Source organism: Martes martes, assembly GCF_963455335.1.
Source record: "Martes martes genome assembly, chromosome: 3".
NCBI classification, from domain to species: Eukaryota; Metazoa; Chordata; class Mammalia; order Carnivora; family Mustelidae; genus Martes; species Martes martes.
The window spans coordinates 188,416,735-188,422,734 of record NC_137890.1 but is presented as its reverse complement, the minus strand read 5'-3'; positions in this window follow the sequence as shown (position 1 = coordinate 188,422,734).

The window sequence follows — 6,000 nt, the reverse complement described above, 5'->3', positions numbered from 1 at the left end:
TGTTTTGAATTAGAGTTTCATAATTAGGATTTAACATTTAAATCATATTCAGGAGACTGTGCATATGGTTAAACAGACTGCCAGAATAAATTATGAACTAACAAAATAGTAATCTATTACTTTAACGCATTTGGTAAGTCATACTGTAGTTATCCTTTTACATATTTTTACAAAGTATTCTCTTAGGTTTCTTCACTATGGTTCACCCCCCTCTTTTGACCTATGACACTTGCTTATAGTGATGTCACCTTCACCATGTCACCCCAGGGCATCAAACCTTAGTTGTGTCCTATGGGCCGACGATATGAGGGAGCAATTTAATAAAATACCTAATGTATTTGCTTATGTTCTTAGTAACTTGAGGTCTCCTCTCTTTTCTCTCAATAATAGCTTAACTTCCAGTAATGCTTTTTTCAACTTATGGTATTACCTACCTAACATTCTATTTAGAAACTGGGAAAAAAAAAAAACCCACAAGATCCAGTGTTCTCATATTTTCTTTTGAAATTTAAGTGCCATTCTATTGGTTATTTTGTCTTCTAACCTTTCCATTTTCCAGTCTTCTCCAACTTTATTCTATCCTAGCTTGATCACCTTGCCTCCCGCAAAAGCTTTCACAACTTCAGCACTACTGACATCTTGGGCCAGATGATTCTTTGTTGTTGGGAACCTGTACTGTTCATGTGGGATGTTTAACAGTACCCCTGGCCTCTACCCACCAGATGCAGGTACAACTCCTCCCACCCCCGCCGGGATTATAACAACCAAAAATATTTTCAGATGTTATGAAACATTTCCTGGGGAGGTAGAAAGAGAGACAAATTGCCACAGTTGAGAACCATCGCTCTATGATAACTGAAGCTAAAGATCTTTAAAAAAAAAAAAAAAAAGATCTTTCCAAATGACACTGCTACCAAGGATCACGGGAATTCAAATTCATATCATCTTATCCACAATGTGGTAATATTAATTAATATTAATTAATATTAATTAATAATAAAATGAGAAAGTTTACCCTAGTGGGGCATTGATAAAGCCCAGTTTCACTACAGTGTGTTCCTGGAGATCATGAAGATAATGACATGTGATGGTTAATTTTATTTGTCAACTCAAAGTATGTTTCAGATGAGTTTAACATCTAAGTCAGTAAATTTTTATTAAATCAGCTTGCCCTCCATAATGTGGGTGGGCCTCATCCAATCAGTTAAGTTCTTAAATAGAATAAAAAGTCTAGCCTCCTCAAGCAAGAGCAATGTAGAACATTGTGTTACTGTTTGTCCAACAGACTGCCTTGGAACTGCAACTGTACCATGAGCTCTCTTGGGTCCCCACCCTGCCAGTCCACACTGCAGATCATGGATTTGTCAGCCTCCATAACTCTATGAACTAATTCCTTATAATCAACCATGTATATACTTTTCCTCCAGAGAACTCTAATACATGACCTAAATGAAATAACAATATTTCTGCTTTTCTTCTCCTCCCCACCGCACACACATTCTTTTCCTTGAAAAGAATCAGCAATGTGCATTTTTTGACTTCTGAATGTTGCCAAAGAATCAAAAGGGAAGATTGAAGGAAGTAAGACCTACAGTTTCTTTTACAACAGAAGAATTCTAAAGAAAGTAGAGGATGTGAGGAGGTCGGGGGTGAAGCAAGACCTGGGAGGCCAGTGGAAAGAAGCAGAGCTAGCACCAGGAGTCTGGGGAACTCTCCGGCAGGATGGCCAATGCTTGGGAGCCAAGCCACGGTCCAGAGGAGACAACGCTTTGAAGAAGCCCCGCACATCACCTGGATGGAGAACCACATTACCTGCAGTCTTGAGACTAAAATGTGTCTATGACCAGCTGCTACATGTTGCCCATGACTTGTGCTCTGAGACTTCTTAGAGGCCCATTCCAACTGCCTGATGTAAAAGCAACCTCTCTTTCCCAAAGGCACAGAGCACTTAACCAGCCTCTTTCCAAAACAGAGGTTTGGGCTCCTCAGCACTCAGAAATAGGGAAGGGAAAATCGCTCTTTTGGTGAAATCATGAATGCGCATGCTGTGCTTCCTCATGCGGAGAATGATGTCCAGTGACAAAGTTCACAAGATAAGAAGCATAGGTCTTAAGATGAGTAGACCAGAAAATGCTACAAAGCCAAATGTAATACAGAGAGAAGTTAAATTGCCTTTAGTGCAGCATTCTGTTCTGAAAAATAAAACTCCATTATAATTGCTTTGTTTTAAATCACAGCTCTTCTGAGTAGGCACTTTAAAAAAAAAATTGAAGTCTACTTACATGCAGACAGCATACATATATTACAATACCTATAGGTTCTTGGCTTATTGGTAAAAATAAAATTATTTCTAATAATACATCTCATGAAAACAGCTAGACATAATTCACCAATTTTGAAGCATGAGTTTGGAATAACCCGACCAAATATAGGTTAAAAAACCTTATAACCCAGAAATTCCATTCATACCTATGTACCCAAGAAAGGCAAGTATAGATATCCACCAAAAAAACAAACAAACAAACAACAACAACAACAAAACAGGTACAAGAGGGTCTATGGTAGCTTTATTTAATAGTTCAAAATTGGGAACAACCCAAATAACCATCATGGGAGACTATGCATAATTAAATGCATATAGTAGAATACTCTACTGTACTATAAAAAAAAGAATAAACTTTACTATCACAACAACATGAAGGAATATCAAAAACACGCTAAACTAAAGAAGCCAGACATTAAAGCCACATTCTGTATGATTCTATTTACATGAATTTCAGCGGGCACACCTAACCAGTGGTGATAGAAGTCACACCCACTGAAGTGATGGAAATATACTGTCTCTCCATCCTAGGTAGAGGTCCGTAGGCATCGAAATATGAAAACTTAAATCAAGCTATGCAGTTAATGGAACATTTTATTGAGCGTATGTTATATCTCAACTTTTTTTAAACATTCTATAGAGAGAACTGTGTACAAAATTCACCGTGAGGGACCTCGGGAGGAATTACTAAAAAATGAAGGAATTCAGACTTAGTCTAGAACGTCTGAAACCGAGGTATCTGCTGATTTAAAGCGTCATGTGCTAGGGCTGGCTCCGTCAGAGGAGCCCGCGACTCTTGATCTCGGGGTCGTGAAGAGGAGCCCCACGATGGGTGTAGAGATTACTGAAATAAATAAGCCTTAAGAAAAAAGAGTCATGTGTTAGGTGTTCAGATGCTATAATCAGAAAAAAAAAAATAATGATTCAAGTATAAAGGCCAAAAGGAAGATCACACGGTGGCTATTTGAGACAACAAACACTGTTTTGCCGTCCAGCTGCCTCTCACATGGTGTAACTCATTTTCTGCCGCTGCCATTAACTAGTTACCAAAGTATCAGTGGCTTGACTCTCAGTTTCTATGGGTAAGAATGCAAGGTCATCTCAGCTGGTTTCTCTGCTCCCCATTTCACCAGACCAAAGTCAAAGTGTCTGTTGACTGGACTCTTATCCCGGACGCTCTGGGAAGACTTTATTTCCCTGCCCGTTCAGATTTCGGATTATTGGCAGAATTCAGTTCCTCGTGGTTGTAGGTCCCTATTTCTTGGTTTGCTGTCTACTTAGAGACCACCCTCCCGTGTTAAAGGCCCAATTCTGCTCCTTGCTGACGATCCCTTGCATGTCAGACCCAGAAATGACATGTCAAATCCTTCTCACACTTCCAATGCCTCTGACCGCTGTTTCACCCTTCTGACTCCAGCGGGAGAAAGTTCTCTGTGTTTAAGGGCTCATGTGATTAGATTGGGCAGACACGAGTAATGCAGGATCGTCTCCCTGGCCTGAGTACATTTGCACAGACTCTTTTGCCGTGTGACATAGCGTCCCAACAGGTTCCAGGAGTGAAGATGTGGGTGCTTCAGGTGCATCATTCTGCCCGCTACACATGGACAGCTCTGTCTGGTGCTCGTGGCTGGGTGGTCACAGGCATTTACTCATTTACCAGTGCTTAACGGTCGTCTTGAACAAGAAAAAAGGAGAATAACTAGTCCATCAGCAGCCTGATCATGTTTACACGACGGCTTCCTCACTGGAAGCTGTTAGTGCGTTCTCTGAATTATAATACCACTCCATTTTGCTCTATTATTTTACTGATTCTAGTCCTAGTTTGACCTTGAAGAAGCATGTTCCTAAAGAATTACTGCTTCCCACAAGCCTAAATAATTCTCTCTTATTGAAGACTCAGATTCTGGGCGAAGATAAACCTTTAAGGCGAAGGGTGACTGGTGCTTCAAGAGCCGTCCTCTCTCACCCAGTATGGACCGGCCTGGAGAAGAAAAGCAAAGAGAAAAGAGAAGTGGCTGGCCTGAGCACAGTGCTGTACAGGAAGGCAGCATGCGAACCCCGGACAAAGCGGCACCCCGGGGCACCCCGGTTGTTTCCGGGATACACATTGCCCTTCCCCTTTGGTCGTGTCCTTTAATATCTTTACTTTGCAGAGCACTTCGCAGTTTGCATATCTTTTGTGACACCTATTCTATCATTGAGCCTCCAAATAATCCTGTTAGGTAAATCAGACAAGCATTATTACTCTCTATTTTGTACGTGATCACTGGGGTTCAGGTAAGCAAAGTGACTCCATGTTTCGTTTTAAGATTGCATTCACGTTTGTCAGAGAGGGAGAGGGAGCACACAAGCAGGGGGAGCGGCGGGCAGAGGGAGAGGGAGAAGCAGATCTCCCCCACCCCGAGCAAGGGGACTCGATCCCAGGACCCCTGGGTTGTGACCCAAGCCGATGGCAGACGCTTAACCAGCTGAGCCCCCCAGGCATCCCCGAAGGGAGTCCGTGTTAACAGAGCTGGAGAGCAGCCCATGAGACTGCATTCAGCAATTGTACCATCACTGTGGCAATTACAGCTGTACCCGTCACCAGAGCTCTCTAGTTCTTAATCTCTGTCTCTTTATCAAAGTCCAGCCCCTATGCCTCATTCACAATAAAGTGTGAATGACTGAATATTCCCAGGAGTGTCTGCATTTTAATATCAGTAGAAGCAAAACTCAAAGGATAAAATCTCAGACATTAGCAATTAAGTCAGGGAGAAACGGGCTGGAAAGAAAGGAAGCATAGGAGGCACAAGTCTCCCCAATACTCCGATAATGACATTTGGAAGGTTCTTCCAAAGATACCAAAAGGTCAGACTCAGTGCCAGACTCTCATGAAAGGTGAGCATCGAGTTAGAGCTGCTTCAGCCAAATCTCAGCTCATTCCGAAAAGGAAGTCAGCACACAAACAAGGGAAGGTGGGAAGTTTAAAAAGAATTAGAGCAAGGAACTTAGGAGGAGAGAATAGAAGGCCAGATGCCAAGAGACTAGAATGACTTAGATAAATACAATTCTCAAGTTGATATGTTAAATCAGATATAACATTCCACCAAGAATTGAAGAAACTGAAAATACGGTCTTCTCTCCCAAATGACTGAATAACAGCAATTTTTATGCTTTTTTCCTTTCTTGTTCATTAGAAGAAATTGCCCTGTCCTGAACTCAGTAGGACCTGGGAAGCCCCTATTAAGGAAATGTAATCATCTTTGAGACCACAGTATTCACTGAAAATAGCTTGCAAGTTCCTGCCTGTGTCTTCCTTTTCCCTGCAGCCTTTTCCCACTTACTTCTTGTCCTCCTGTTATCTCTTGACCTGTTTTATGCTATCAGCTTTTCAAATGTCTTTAATAACATATAGAAAATTAGGCACTTCACGGCTCCCTTTGTGAAGCCTCAGGCCACCCAAAAAGATGAAGGTAACTTCATCTGATAAAATTAGACTAAAACCTTCTTTGCAGCTATGCTGGAGTCTTACTTGATTTCTTGTTTAAAACCAGAAAGTAACATCTGTTCTGTGTCATTATTAAGGTGAAAGGGACCTTGGCAAGTTATCCAGTTTGTTCCATGAACCTAGGAGATACTACATTAAAACCATCAAACAACAATGCCTACCCGTCTTCTTAATTATTTATGTATTTTCA